This window comes from Sinohyriopsis cumingii, chromosome 19 (genome assembly GCF_028554795.1).
Source record: "Sinohyriopsis cumingii isolate HCF-2022 chromosome 19, ASM2855479v2, whole genome shotgun sequence".
NCBI lineage: Eukaryota > Metazoa > Mollusca > Bivalvia > Unionida > Unionidae > Sinohyriopsis > Sinohyriopsis cumingii.
Window position 1 is genome coordinate 50,876,412 of NC_142979.1, and position 15,483 is coordinate 50,891,894.

Sequence of the window (15,483 nt, forward strand, 5' to 3'; positions counted from 1 at the left end):
AAAGATTCGATGAGCTATTTGGCCATGCCTTTGAGTCGAATGCCTAAAACGTTTGGAATGACAGAAATGACTAAAGGGTACTTTCCACAATTTTTCAATACGGAAGCCAATCAACACGCCGTTCTACCCCATTTGCCTGAGGCTCACTATTACGACCCCGACAACATGCGTACCGAACAACGAGAAGCTTTCTACGCTTGGTACCAGGCTCACGCCTCGGACCCTTTCGACTTTCAGGAAGAAATGCTAAAGTATTGTCGTTCCGACGTGGACATTTTACGGCGTTGCTGTGGAAAATTTCGAGAACTGTTCATGGAACACGGAGGGGTCGATCCTTTGAAAGAAGCTTGCATCATTGCCAAAGCGTATTCCTTAGTGTATCGACAACGATTCATGCCTGAAAACACCGTGGTTGTCATCAGCCCTCAAACGACCAACTTTGTCAAACGTCAATACTCGGTCAAAGCCCTACGTTGGTTACATTACTTGTGCGACAAGGAAGACAAGTGGATTCAGCATGCCCTCAACGGAGGGGGCGAGAAGAGCATCGGAACGTATTCGGTCGATGGCTGGGACTTAGAAAACCCCAAGATCGTGTACGAGTTTAACGGCTGCTTATTTCACGGATGTCCCGTTTGTTACCCTGACCGTGGCACTAAAAATCAGTTTTTGCAACGAACCATAGAAGACTTGTACCAGGACACTTGTCAGCGACGCCTAAAGTTAGAACAGCAAGGATACCAAGTGGTGGAAATGTGGTAGCACGAATACGATCACCGTTTGAAAATCGATCCCGAGTTTAAACGTGTCGTGGAAAGTTACAAGCTGATGGACCCCCTGAACCCGAGGGATAGTTTGTACGGAGGAAGGACCAATGTCACCTGTTTGCTGTACCAAGCCGACGAAGAGAAAGGAGAAGAAATCAAATACTTGGATGTGTGTTCGCTGTATCCCTACGTGTGGAAATATTGTCACTTTCCTACAGGGCACCCGCGATTGCTGACGAACACATCGACCTCGTCAACATTCGACAATACGAAGGCTTGATCAAGTGCAAAGTTTTGCCTCCCACGAACCTATACCATCCCGTCTTACCTCACCATTGTCAAGGCAAACTGATGTTTCCCTTGTGCCGTACTTGTGCCGAAACGTACAACCAAGACCAACCTTGTCAGCACACCCAGGAAGAACGGGCCTTGACGGGAACCTGGGTCAGCGTAGAATTGTTCAAAGCTCTGGACATGGGATACCAACTGTTAGAAGTGTACGAAATTTGCCACTTTCCCAAGACACAACAATACCACAAGGGTGACTCCACGCAGAAAGGCATTTTCGCAGACTACGTGGATGCCTTTTTGAAACTGAAGCAAGAAGCCAACGGCTATCCTTCCTGGTGTCACACTCACGAAGACCAAATAAAATTCAAAGAGAAATACTATGAACAAGAAGGCATCTCTTTAGACCACATCGAGAAAAACGAAGGCAGGCGATCGTTTGCCAAAGTGATGTTAAATTGCTTGTGGGGTAAAATGGCACAACGACCGTGTTTACCCAAGACTGAATATTTGACAGAACCTTCCCGCTACTTCCAGATGATTCACGACAAAACCAAATACATGAAACACGTGGATGTCGTTCGCGAGGATTTGATCTTGGTCAATTACGAAGAAGATTTGGACTTTGTACAAGACGACCCTTCTGGAAATGTCATCATTGCGGCTTACGTGACAGCCCATGCTCGCTTAAAATTGTACGAAGCTTTAGAACTGTTAGGGGAACGCGTCCTGTACTTTGACACGGACAGTTGCATTTACATCCATCACCCGATTCAACAGCACCCTGACATCGAAGGAGACCGTTTAGGAGCCTGGACAGACGAGCATCCCGACGACAAGATTCTAAGTTTCGTCAGTGGCGGTCCCAAAAATTACGGCTACGAATACCGGGACCCACAAGGAGAAGTGCACACGACGTGCAAAGTGAAAGGACTGACTCTGAATCATCGTACCAGTCGTGTGGTCAACTTTGGGGTATTGAAAGAAGCCTTGCAATCGGGAGAGGATGCAAACTTTAAAGTGACCACCTATCAACCGAACAAAATTGTACGTTTACCCACTCACCACATCGTCAGTCGACCCTTGGAAAAAGTCTATCAAATCGTGTACCAGAAGCGAGTGAGACTTCCCAATCACTTTACGTTACCGTACGGTCACGTCGGTATTGGTCTGTATATAAAAAAGGAACCCTAGGCAAGATCGATAGTTCATTGTGACTACCAAGACCGAGCGAACAAGATGAATACTTTCAGAGAAACACAAAACAAGTTGTTTAGAAAGGCACAATTCAAGTGTGGGGCTTCGGAAGTGGAATGCGATTGTGAGCCTTGTGATGGATACGATGCTGTACCTTGTGACCTGAGCGATGGCGTAAAGCATCATGGGAACTTTAGTGTCACTACCCCTATCATGGAAAGTGATGCTGTGCGTGTCAAACCTGAGGGATGCGAAAGGGATGCCGCTCGTCCTCTTGGACATTTTACTGGGTTTCGTTTTAAAGGGGAATGTTCAACTTCACGTCTACCCCCCTACGGATGTCATCCAGCCTTGAGCAAACTCCTGTTCCTGTCACCCAACCCTCATCGAAACGAACCTGTGAAAGACGAATATTCGTTTCCTGTGCGTTTGTCGGAATACTGCGACTTTGAAAATCGTCTTCAATCGTTCAAAGAAAAATGGCCTAAGTATCTGGGAGGACCGACCCCCGAAGAATTAGCCAGAGCCGGATTTTTCTACTTGGGCGAAGGAGATAAAGTTAAGTGCTTCAGTTGCGGTGTGTCACTTCACCATTGGGAACCGCAAGATTCGGCCTACGTAGAACATGCTCGATGGTCACCGAATTGTCATTACTTACCCTTAGTTGGACCGAGACATTGAAGTAACTTTACCATAATAATCTGTTCATGAATACTTTACAAGAGAACATTCGTGCTTTGCCTGTGGAGTTGAGAGAACGCATTTACCGAGAGCTGGTCAAAATACAAGTGAAACGTAAAGAACAATTGCATCCGTTACGTCACCGGTGTTTGAACCACTGGTACCTGAAGGCTATACAAGGACTGATTCAATTGAAAGTGTTCCATCGGACAGACATTGATGAACGATCCTCTAGTTTTAAAAAAGGATTGGTTTGTTATGGACGATTCTACCTACATCATTGTAAACTTACTGCATCGAATTCCAGAGGAAGAGTTAACGAATTACCAACATCTTGAACACAATGTCAACTTAGTGAAAGAGGAAACTTCTGAACGAATTGTGATGTGGAAATTAGTGACTAAACGATTTAAATTCGACACTGAAGTAAAACCATGTTTGTGCAAAGAGTACATTTCTTGTGTCAGACCAAAGAGGATTTAGTATGACCTATTCATGGATACTTTGTTAGAGAACATTCGTGCTTTGCCTGGGGAGTTGAGAGAACGCATTTACCGAGAACTGATCAAAATACAAGTGAAACGCAAACTCAAAGTGATTCGTCCGTTTTTAAATTATGCTATGTTCCAAAGTACAAGAAGACTGATTATGAGTGGATATTACATTAGGCACAAAGTTAAACGAGGCTATTGGCCACCACCCAACGATTCCAAAAACAGTGTATATACTTATGGATACTTTACAAGAGAACATTTTGGGCTTGCCTGAGGAGTTGAGAGAAAGGATTTACCGAGAGCTGGTGAAAATACAAGTGAAACGTAAAGAACAATTGCATCCGTTACGTCACCAGATCTTTAACCACTGGTACCTGAATGGTATAAGAGGACTGATTCGTCAGAAATTTTTTCAGTGGTCAGACCTTGTTGAACACTTTCAGTTTGGAGATGATGATGGACCAGACGTTCGTAATTTTGGTTGCTTCGAGATTCACTTACTGCAACGTATTGAGGAAGACGAGTTAAAGGATTACCGACATTTGTTACATGGAATCTGCTTAGAGAAAGACGAAAAATCTAGACAAACTCTGACGTTTCAGTTACAGTATGTAACATTTAAATTCCCTACTGGAGAACGAACATGTTTGGTTAGAAATTACATTTATTGCTTCCGAAACAAAGACACTATAAAATCAAGTTGCCATGCCACGGATTATGTCACATATCATTGAACAGATTCCGTGGAAGGAACTCAATGACCATATTCAAACCGTGGATCATTACCATCGATTATTACAAGAACTTTATCCATTCAATTTGGGACGGCAAGTGGGGTGTGTCTTAGTGACTTGTTTTCTGGGATTTCGTTTACCAGCCGATTCTTTGTGGACTCTTTACGATCAGTACTTACCACCTCAATGGCCTTAAATGGTCACGAAAAACTCCTTTTGCTCAAAGCCTTGCGTTTTCATCTGGATGCTTCTCGACCTCAACGGGAAAAAAAGATTCGTCAACTTTTAGCGACCCAAGACGTGTATGACGATGTGTGTGTAGCTTGTGACTTACATCCCCATTGGACAGATGTCCGTGCCTGGAAAGAATGGGGTTTTGAGGCTTGGACCCAAGACGTGGCCCGGTATGCACGAGAGTTGTTCAAGGAAAGAAGTTACTTTTCAACCCGTGTTAGTGACGGTGCCAGAAGAACCCGTCACCCAGGACAGGACTGTCGTGGACAGACCTGAAAGACCCTTTCGGGAGGACACTTGTGTGACCTTACCCCCCGACTATAGAACTGGTTAGAAAATTACCCAAAACATGTTGTACAGACACTTGTTTTTATTCCACGTTCATGGTTATTATGTGCCTTTTATCCTTGTACTTAAGCCTTTGGCTTTTATGTATTTTTGTCTTTCGTATTCATGTTTGAAAAAAAAAAAACATTCAATAAACGTGTTCTGAAGAAAGTGTATAAACTCTTGTCTTGTTTGTTTTGGTGTCACAAGTGACATTTCTCACACCATGGCTACCTCTGCTGTCTCTGCTCCCTCTTCCTTTACTGTCAAAGTCATCGACGAACACTTAGATCGTGCCAGTTGGGAGGCTTTGTATCTTCGCCATCCCTTTAACATGCTCATTGCTGGACCTAGCGGTTCAGGCAAAACCGAATTCGCCAAACGTTTGATCGAACATAAACATCATTTGATCGATCGACCACTTCAACGGATCGTGTGGTGTTACAAAGAGTGGCAATCGGCGTACAACCTCTTGCGAGAAAGTCAAGGCGATTCCATCGTGTTTGTGGAAGGCATTCCTAAAGAAGACGACGGCATCGTCTCGGACTCCCGTCAAACCCATTTGGTCATTTTCGACGACATGTTAGGAGAAGACGAAGAAGAAATTAAACTGTGGTTTACGCGCAAAGGGCATCACCGTAATGCCAGTGTCGTTTACATCACCCAAAATTTGTTTCAACAAAGTAAAGCCCATCGCACCATCAGTCTCAATGCGCATTACGTGGTCTTGTTTAAAAGCCCTCGAGATAAATCGCAAGTGCAAGTCTTAGCCAAACAGTTAGGAACGCCTTGGCTGACTCAGGCGTACGACGATGCCACTCAAACGCCACACGCCTATTTACTCGTCGATTTGAAACCTACCACCCCCGAGGATTTGCGATTTCGTACCCACTTGTTTCACCACTGGTGCCAAGACGGAGGACCTGTCCTGTACACGTCTCCGTCCTCGACTTCATTTCACTCCCCATAAAAAATCTATAAAAACCTCAGGCCCTTTTCGTCTGTCTCACACAGTGTGAACATGACGTCCCTTCAGTCGCATCTTCCCGTCAAATTGATTCGTGCTTTGTATGGCATCAGTCGAGAAAAAAATCCACAAACACGAGCTCGTGTCTTAGAAGCTAGTCTCAAAGAAGTCTTACGATGGTTCACGGTGACGGCACGTCAATTACTTCAAGGAATCATTCAGATTCCTCATCAAACCAAACGCTTTTTCGATCGAAACAAAGTCGCCTTGGTCCAACTGGCCGATCCATTCATCGACAATCAATCGAAAAAACAAATCATTTTGAAACCTGGAGGGAGCGGTACTCTAGGAGGCGTCATCATTCGCTCACTCTTAAGATGGGATCCTAATGCCCCCAAAGTTATCCCCAAGAAAAAAGTCCAACGAAGCCCCAAGAAGAAAAAGACCAAGTCCCCAAGGAGAACTTCTCCAGTGGCGGGACCCTCCTCTTACCAGACACCACCCCGGAAAAAGAAAAGAAGCCCCCAGAAAAAGAAACAGAGAAAAAGTCCCCAGAAAAAGAAAAGTCCACAGAAGAAAACTAGTCGCAAGAGAGGCACTTCGGCCAGGACGCAACCTTACACTCGCAAACCACGACCTGCCACGTTGGTGACTGTGTCTCCGGCAGCCTCACGTTTATCCACTTCTCCGTTGATGACACCAGGAACTGAAGAGTACTTGGAGACGTTGATCACACCAAGAACTTCTCCGTTGATGACCCCCAAAAGAACTTCCCCAGTGGCAGGACCCTCCAATTTAGTGGCAGTGGCTGCTGCTCACAAAGTACCTTCTCCCAAAATCAAAGTCCATGAAAGATCGGGCATGTTACAAAGTTTACTGGATTTGTCCAAGCAAGAACTGGCTCGATTTAGTCCGTTACGTACCCCTGTACGACGTGTCATGCCTGTCATGCAGTTGATACGCCGTAATGACAATCAGTGGCGACGCGTTCCAGTATAAAAAAGGCCTGTGTCCAAGTAGGGTATCAGTGTTTTTTTGGTGCTCCTGAAGACTCAAAGATGTCACCCTCCAGAAAACCCCAAGGAAAGAAAAGGAAAGGACTACCACCACGTTTAGCCAAACATGGGGACATGTTATCTGTCCTGTCCAAAGCTTCTCCACCCCTACGAAAAAAACTCATTCAAACGGCCTCCTTAGAGGTCATCGATACCGTGTGCGAATGTTGTTTGAACGTTTTGAAAGGTACGATCCCTTTGTCCAAACACCAGAAACAATGCTTAAGCAAACATCGTCACGTTCTTCGCCAAATGGTTCGAAAGACAATTCCCATTCGTCAAAAAAAGAAGATGTTAGTGCAACGTGGAGGCATTTTGCCTCTCTTGTTAGGCCCCATACTGAAAGGAGTCTTGGGAACCATGTTGGAAGGCCTGGTAGGAGCAAGATAAAAAGGACCTAGGAAGTCCCAAGATCTCAGAATCGACCCCTGACAACCCCATGGAAGGACGAAAACTAGCTTTAGTGCCTTACAAACGATGGATGGAATACCATCGGTGGCAAGAACAACGCACCCCGCATTTACCTCCCAATCCCAATTTGAGCGAGATGTCCCAGTTACAACACGAATTACAGTCTTTGATGGATCGCCAAGATTTGTCTGAAACAGAAAAATCGCAAAAGTACGGTCAACTCTTGCAACGACTGCAACTCTTTCACCAGAAGGCTTTAGACGAAACAGCTCTACCCACTTTGAAAGATTTTAAGACCTTGATGAAAAGTTCAGCACCATCACCAGTACCAGTACCAGTCCCACCAGTACCAGTGACCAAGACAGAAAAAGGAAAAGAAGAAGAAGAAGAAGAAGGATTTCAAACTCCACCAGAAAAAGTACGCAAGTTAACAACACCACCTACCTCCAGAATTGGATGGATTAAAAAGATGATGGCCACCCCTTCTTCATCAGAAGAGAAAAAGAAAGTGAAGACAGAAGTGAAACAAGAACCGATATCCCCCGCTCAAACATCCTCCTCCTCCTACTCTTCAACACCTATTGCCGGTCGCACACGCAAAGCACTGCAATCCAAAAAAGTACCCCAAGAGAAAAAGAGTAGCCTCTTCCAAGAGTGGGTGCCTTATTAACACACAAACACAAAAAAAATGGAAAAAGTCTTGGCTAGCATTTACTACTATCCCTCGCATCCTGCAGGTTACGCAGGAGTTCAAAAATTGTATCGTGTTGCCAAAACTCGATTGAAAAGTCTCCGTTTACCTCAAGTACAACGATGGTTACAAGAACAAGCTACCTACACTTTACACAAACCCATTCGACGCAAGTTTGCCAGAAGTCGCACCCGAGTGGAAGGCATCGATCATCAATGGCAAGCCGATTTAGCCGATGTCTCTCATTTGGCCAGCTACAATCGTGGCTACATATATTTGTTTTGTGTCATCGACGTCTTTTCCAAATTTGCCTGGGTCGTGCCCTTGACTTCCAAATCGAGCAACGAGTTAGTGCGAGCCCTGCAACGAGTCTTGAAACAAAGCGGTCGTCACCCTCTTCGATGGCAAACGGACAAAGGCACCGAATTTCTGAACCAAGCTTTCCAAAAAGAATTAAAGAAACGTGACATTCATTTTTTTACCACCGAGAATCCCGAAACCAAAGCCAGTATCGTGGAACGTTTTCAACGCACTTTGAAAGATCGCATGTGGAAATATTTTACGCATCACCACACTGTGAAGTACATCGACATCTTACCTCATCTGGTGCAAGCGTACAACCAATCTTACCATCGAAGCATCGGACGTGCCCCGCAAGACGTGACTCCCGACAACGAAGTGTTGGTGTTTGAGCGCCTGTTTGGTACTTACCCGACGAGGGCTATCCCCAAGAAAAGTGGAGAGTTGGCCGTAGGAGATTGGGTGCGCATTGGCAAAACCAAACGCACTTTTGACAAAGGTTATTTACCTAACTGGACGACCGAATTGTTTCGCGTCACTGGACGAGTGCATGGCCGTCATCCTGCCGTCTTTAAATTGGAAGACATGAACGGAGAAGTGCTCAAAGGAACGTTTTATTTGCCCGAGTTACAACGTGTCACCAAAAAAGAAGACGACCTGTACGACATCGAAAGCATTCTCGAACGCAGAACCCGTAAAGTGGGCAAACGACGTGTCAAAGAAGTCAAAGTACGTTGGAAAGGATATCCACCCAGTTTCGATTCTTGGATCGACGCTTCGCAAGTCATCGACTATAAAAAGAAGAAGTGACCATCATGCCCTTTCACACATCAGACGCAGCTACGTCGACCACTCCTCCTTCACCCATTTCTTCTGTGCAAGATTTACAAAAACAACCCTTGTGGGTGTGGTGTGGAGAACGTGTGCCTAAAACGCAAATCGTCTTTTTCTGCCAAATCTTCGTGGTGTATTGTGTCATCGGGGCAGCCATTGCCAATTTGAGTTTGCAACAAGGAGACAAACAATTGTGGACCATTTTATTGAGCAGTTGCATCGGTTACCTGCTTCCTAATCCCTCCCTGAAATTCTCCTCGAACGGGAACCTTGAGTCCAGTGCCAGTGTCAGTCACCAGTCCAACCACAACCAGAACCCCATTTTTGGTGGAAACACGCCTCTGACGTCCAGTAATAACCCCTTGGACAGCCACAGAACTCTGGAATTATGAGTCACCAAAACCAATTTTACTTAACCTTACCCAGTGACAGTTCCATGGAGGTGTTTCCCCACAACACGTTGTGCTGTTACACGGCCAAATTACCTCAGGCCATCCCCTTAGAACACGAAGCCCATTGGGAAGTGGCTTTAGTGGAAATGATTCACCCGACCCAAGTCCTCAATGTCCTTCCCAATCAAAATTATTTTACGGTGGAAGTTTATGACGAGGAATTGCAACAGTGGATGGATACCCATAGCAACTATGACAAGAAAATCCGTTCACAAAAGTACACTACCTATCACTTGTTCATTCCCCCAGGCTATTATGTTAGTGGTCAACATTTGGTCAGCACCATAGCCACCAGCTTTAATGTCGTGTTTCTGAAAGGTTTGGAAAGTGTCAATAAAGGTATCGTCACCCTGGAGTACCACAAAACAGCTCGTCGCTTCCTGATAAAATTTCCTGAGGGGCGTAAAATCATGTCTTTCTTATTTTGTTCTGAATTGTTTGACATGTTGGGCGGAGAGATGGAGCTGAGGAAGAAAGTAGAACAAAAACCCGAATTACCAATCATTGCCGACAACGAGACTTTTGCCAAGTATTTTCGTACCACGGTAGAACTGAACCAAGGACTGAATTTGATGTTTGTGTACTTCGATGTGGTGGAGTACAACGTGGTGGGACACACCTCCGTACCGTTACTGCGTGTCATTCCTTTCAAAGTGGATTCTGCCACAAACGCTGACGAGGAAGGTGGAAACACTTACCACGTCCACCGCGAATTTGTTCATCCTCACTATTTGCCTGTCAGCAAATCGTATTTGGACACGGTCAACATTGCTATAAAAGGAGATTTGGGACAAAATATTCCATTCACCAAAGGAAAAGTCACGGTGAAACTCCATTTTCGAAAACGGTTCTCTCACGACTCGTAGGTCATGTATCCAGTGTACCGAGGGGTTGCACGACAGCGAGGACACGGTTTAGGAGACATGTTAAAATCGGCCTTTCGTTCGGTGGCCCCAGTCTTGAAACCGATGGTGACACGCGGATTGCACGCCTTGAAAGATGCGGCACTGACGCAAGGCAAAGAATTTCTCCAAAATGTCATCATCGACAAACAAAACCCTAAAGAAGCCTTCATGAGGGCTGGCAAAAATGTCTTGCTGCAAACGGGCAAAGACATTTTGGGTCGACGAGACACACCTATAAATGCCCTGCACGCTACCGAATCAGGCATTCAGCAAGGACAAGGTAGAAAGAGACAACGAAGAAAACACCCTTTCACCAGACTTCAAGCGAGAAAGGCCAAGAAAAGAAGAACCGTTCGAGACTTAGACGTTTTCGATTATTGAAACACAGGAAAAAAATGATGCACCGAGAGTCTTGCGCTTGTTCCAAGTCGGAACTGGATCTGTTTGCCATGCCACCCACCATGATGACCATGCAAGAATTCCAATGGGTGGAATTTCACCCCGTCTCCTCATTGACCGATTCCGCTCCCATCGAGTTTGAAATCAAAGGACAGCCCGAAGATTACATCGATCTGAATAGCAGTTACTTGTACCTGAAAGTCAAAGTTGTAGATAAGACTGGAAGTAATATAGACGATGAAGCAGTAGCTCCCGTCAACAATTTCATGCATTCCTTGTTTAGTGGAGTGGACTTGTACTTGAATAACAAACTGGTCAGCAGCAGCATGGATACTTACCCTTACCGTGCCTACCTGGAAAATCTCTTGACGTACGGAATAGACGCCAAGAACACTCATCTCAATGCCTGTGTGGTATGGGAAGGTGACGATGAAGGTCAGTTTGAAGAATTAGAAATTGATCCAAAGAAAGAACACAATGCGGGATTTGTAGAACGAAGAGACAGAATCAAAGATGGAAAGAGTTTAGAACTGATGGACCGTTTGCATTTGGACGTGTGGTTGCAAGAAAAATATTTGCTCAACGGGGTGAATGTCCGCCTGAGACTGAATCGGAGCAGTACCGCTTTCCATTTATTGGCTAGTGCTGACGAGTACAAAACCAAAATCCAAGAAGCCAGACTCTACGTACGCCGTGTGGAAGTGTTACCTAAAGTGGGAAACGACATCAGTCAGACGTTGAGCAGAACGACCGCCAAGTATCCCATACGACGCGTGGAAGTGAAAACTTTCACCATTCCCAAGGGACAGCGATCCATGATCGAAGACATTTGTTCCAAGGACAGCTACCCAAACGTTTAATCATTGGTATCGTCGAGAATGAAGCCTTCAACGGAGCTATCGCTAAAAATCCTTTCTACTTTAAACACTTTGACGTGTCGAAGATCGAAGTCAGTCGCGATGGCAAAACCTTGTGTACCCGACCTTTCGAACCTGACTTTAAAAAGAAGAATTACTTGAGGTCGTACTTGTCCCTGTACGAAGCCACCGGACAGTTAGGAACCAACACCAGTCACGGCATTACGTACGAAGATTATGCAGGAGGCTACGCTTTGTGGGCTTTCGATTTCACTCCAGACCAAGGCAGCGACGAGGGATATTTCCACCCTATAAAATCCGGCCAGATTCGTGTGGAAATTCAGTTTGCAATCAAAGACCCCAGTGCTGAAGATAATCGAACGTTGAACGTCATCCTGTATGCAGAATTCGATAACACCATAGAAATCAACAGTTTGAGAGAAGTCATTCTAGATTACTAGAAACCATGGAAGATTGTTATCCCTCTTTACCTAGTGAAGAAACTTTGGACATCAAATGTGAGGAGACCATGGAAAAAGAAGAAGTGATCATGATGAAATCAAGATGGTCAGAACAAGAAGCCCATTTAGTCTCCTGTTTTGCCAAACACTTGGTCGAAAAAATAACGGAATTGATCAAGAAAGATTGCTATGGATGTCAAAACGATAATCCCAGTCAAATTCAACACGATAAATGCCTGATGTTAAGTCAAGAAGAAAAATTGGACGAATATCTGGACGATGCTTGGAGTCTCATCTCGGACAAAGACGTGTTGCATCAGTGGTATAAAGACTTGCGTGAACATTCTTGTCCACCATTAACCACTCAAGAGATCCATCGTATCGAAGCTCTCCTGAATCAGAGTGAGGAAACAGAACGAATAACCGTTTATTCGTCAGACATTTTCAAGCAAAAAGTCAGGATCGAATTGACGACGTATTATTACCTGTGAAGAAGAAGAAAAAACACACAAAAATCAATGGATACCTGGGAACTTTATTACCTTTTGAACCACAGTTCGTATACGGCTTCTTGGAATCCTGTCGTCTGTGCTAAAGATGAACTCCCTCATCGCAAACCTAAAGACCATCAAGCTTACGTAATCAACACGGACGACAGTCATCTTCCAGGAACCCACTGGGTAGCCGTCTACTTTCCTCAAGAAGGATGTGTGGAATATTTCGATTCGTATGGATTGCCCCCTTTGGAAGACAATATTATCGACTTTATGAGAAGAAATGCTCAGACTACCAGATTCAATAACGTGAAATTACAAGGCACAGATTCCTTGGTGTGTGGACAGTACTGTGTGTATTTTCTGCATCATCGCAGCCTGGGCTATTCCTTAGAACATTTAGTGACTCATTTTGATCCTCGTTCTTCTGCTAGAAACGATGTGAAAGTAGATCGATGGTTTTGTGACCATTATGCTTATCTTTTGTCTCAAGCTAGGAAACGTAGTGTCCATCAATGGCCTAATGATTTCCAACAGTGGAAATCACAATTTCATTCACAACGTTGTCAGCCCTGTTTAAAGTAGATTGTCAATTGAGAAAAAAATGTTTGTGATTTGAAAAAATTGTTTGATGTTATAGTGTTGGATTATTGTTTAAAATATGTTAGAGTTGTTGTTTAGTGTTAAGTGATTTTTGAATGAAATATGTTGTGTTTTGAAAAAAATGCCTTTGTGGTTTGTTTAGCTATAAGAATGTTGGATTGATGCTCTTTCATTTCTTACTATCCCTCTCATGACACTCACTGAACGTTGCGGCACGAAAACCGTGTGGGGATGTTTTCCTTCACGTCCGCGCTTTGACTTTAAGAATCGGGGGTTGTTTCCAGTCTAACCATCCATTGTCGACTCATCCTCCTAAGAAGATGTGCTCCAAACTAGCTAAGCTCAACGAAGCCTACGTGAATTTGCATAGGGTCAGACACAGTCTGATACCGAAGCCAGAAGAAATAGAGAATGTGAGAATGTTAAAAGTCACTGAAGACCTGATAGAAGAGCTCTTCAGAGAAGAAATGAACAGGGAAAAAGAAGAATGGACAGAGAAGTACAGACTTCAGAGACAGCAGCAACAGCAACAACAACAACAGCAGCAGCAGCAGCAACCTGAACCTGACAGAGGCTTTGTCGATTGCCGTATCGACACCAAAGAGTTCTTCTTCTCTTTCCGAAGAAGCAGACCTATTGCCAGAAAGTCTATAATCAGAGGACATCGCATTCTTAGAAACTAAAAAAAGAATACCATAGCAAACAAAAAACAGCCCTTTTCAGGGCTACCCAATACTCTAGAAAAGAAATAACCATCGATTTGCCAATGTGTGTAGGTAGAGTAGTGTGAATATAAACACTAACTCTTTATTGATAGTGAGAGTGTATGTGTTTGTGTGTTTGTGCTTGTAACAGTTTACGTAAGTTTGTGTGAATAGTAGATTATAATAATGTCTTTTTTAGTGTTTGAAGTGTATATTTGGGGTTAGATTGGATTGCTTTGCGTATGTAAATAGTCTATTGAAGTGATTTATAAAAAATTTTTAGAATAGGAATGGGTAGCATAAAAAGTGAGTGAGTGTTTCTTTTAGGTCCGCGCGTTGTTTTTTGGTCATGATCTAGGTAAGATCAATTTTATGTTTTTAGGGGGATGTTTTCCTTCACGTCCGAGCTTTCACTATAAATTGAAACTCGCTCGCAGTCTAGCTACCCTTGTTGATTGATCAACACCACCACCAGAAGAATGAACACGAGATTGGCGAAACTGATGGAACTTCATGTGCATCTGGAATATGCCAGGCGCCTGTTGAATGAACTGGCCGCGGAAGCCATTGTGGAAGACGGAAGGATGAGAGAGGAGGAGGAAAGAAGAAATAAAGAAGAGGAGGAGAGAAAATATAAAGAAGAGGAGGAGAGAAGAAAGAAAGAAGAAGAAGAGGAAGAGGAAAAGGAGAGAAGAAGAAGAAATTTCAGAATCCCAGAGAGCGAAAATTGGGATTCTGAAGCCACATATCCTGCCTCTGCTCTCTCCCCCCAAAAGGTAAAAAGCAACTGGGGGACAAGATGTGTATGTGGCGCCAGGCCTGGAAGGTGCCACCATTAACCAGGTGTCCATGAAGTTCCAAAGAAAAAAACAGCCCTTTTCAGGGCTACCCCAATACTCTAGAAAAGAAATAACGATCCATTTGCCAATGTGTAGGTAGAGTAGTGTGAATATAAAGACTAACTCTTTTAAAAAAATGTGAGTGAATGTGTGTTTGTGTGTTAGTGTTTGTAAGAGCTCAGGTATGTTTGTGTGAATAGTAGATTATAGGTTTCTTAGCGTATGTGGAGAGTATAGTTTGGGTTTTATTATATGAAATGAGAAAGTAGGGGGATGTTTTCCTTCACGTCCGCGCGTTATTTGGTCATGATCTAGGTAAGATCAATTTTATGTTTTTAGGGGGATGATTTCCATCACGTCCGCGCTTTCACTATAAGAACCCACAAAGTTTGATGTTGGAACCATTCTAAGGAATAACTGAGACAAAATGACTCAAGTATCGGTTCTATTTAATCTATTGAGAGACATCTATTTCTGGATAATGGATGTAGAATATGTTTTAGGAAGAATAGAAGAGGAATGGAGGCATGGAGATATGAAAGACTTTGTCAAGGCCTAAAGACAGCAAGAGATATCATAGCAGGGATGATTGAAGAATAAGTCAATAAGTCAAGAGGCTTCATTAACCCACCTTACTTCAGAGTGGGAAGTTTGAAGGAAGCACTGGATCATGTCATCAAAGTCCGGTGCTTCCTAGAAAAAATATTATATTGGACAGAGTGGAGAAATGTAAAATGGGGATTGGAAAAGGTGAAGAAAGGGGAAGATCTGATGAGAAAAGTAATGGAG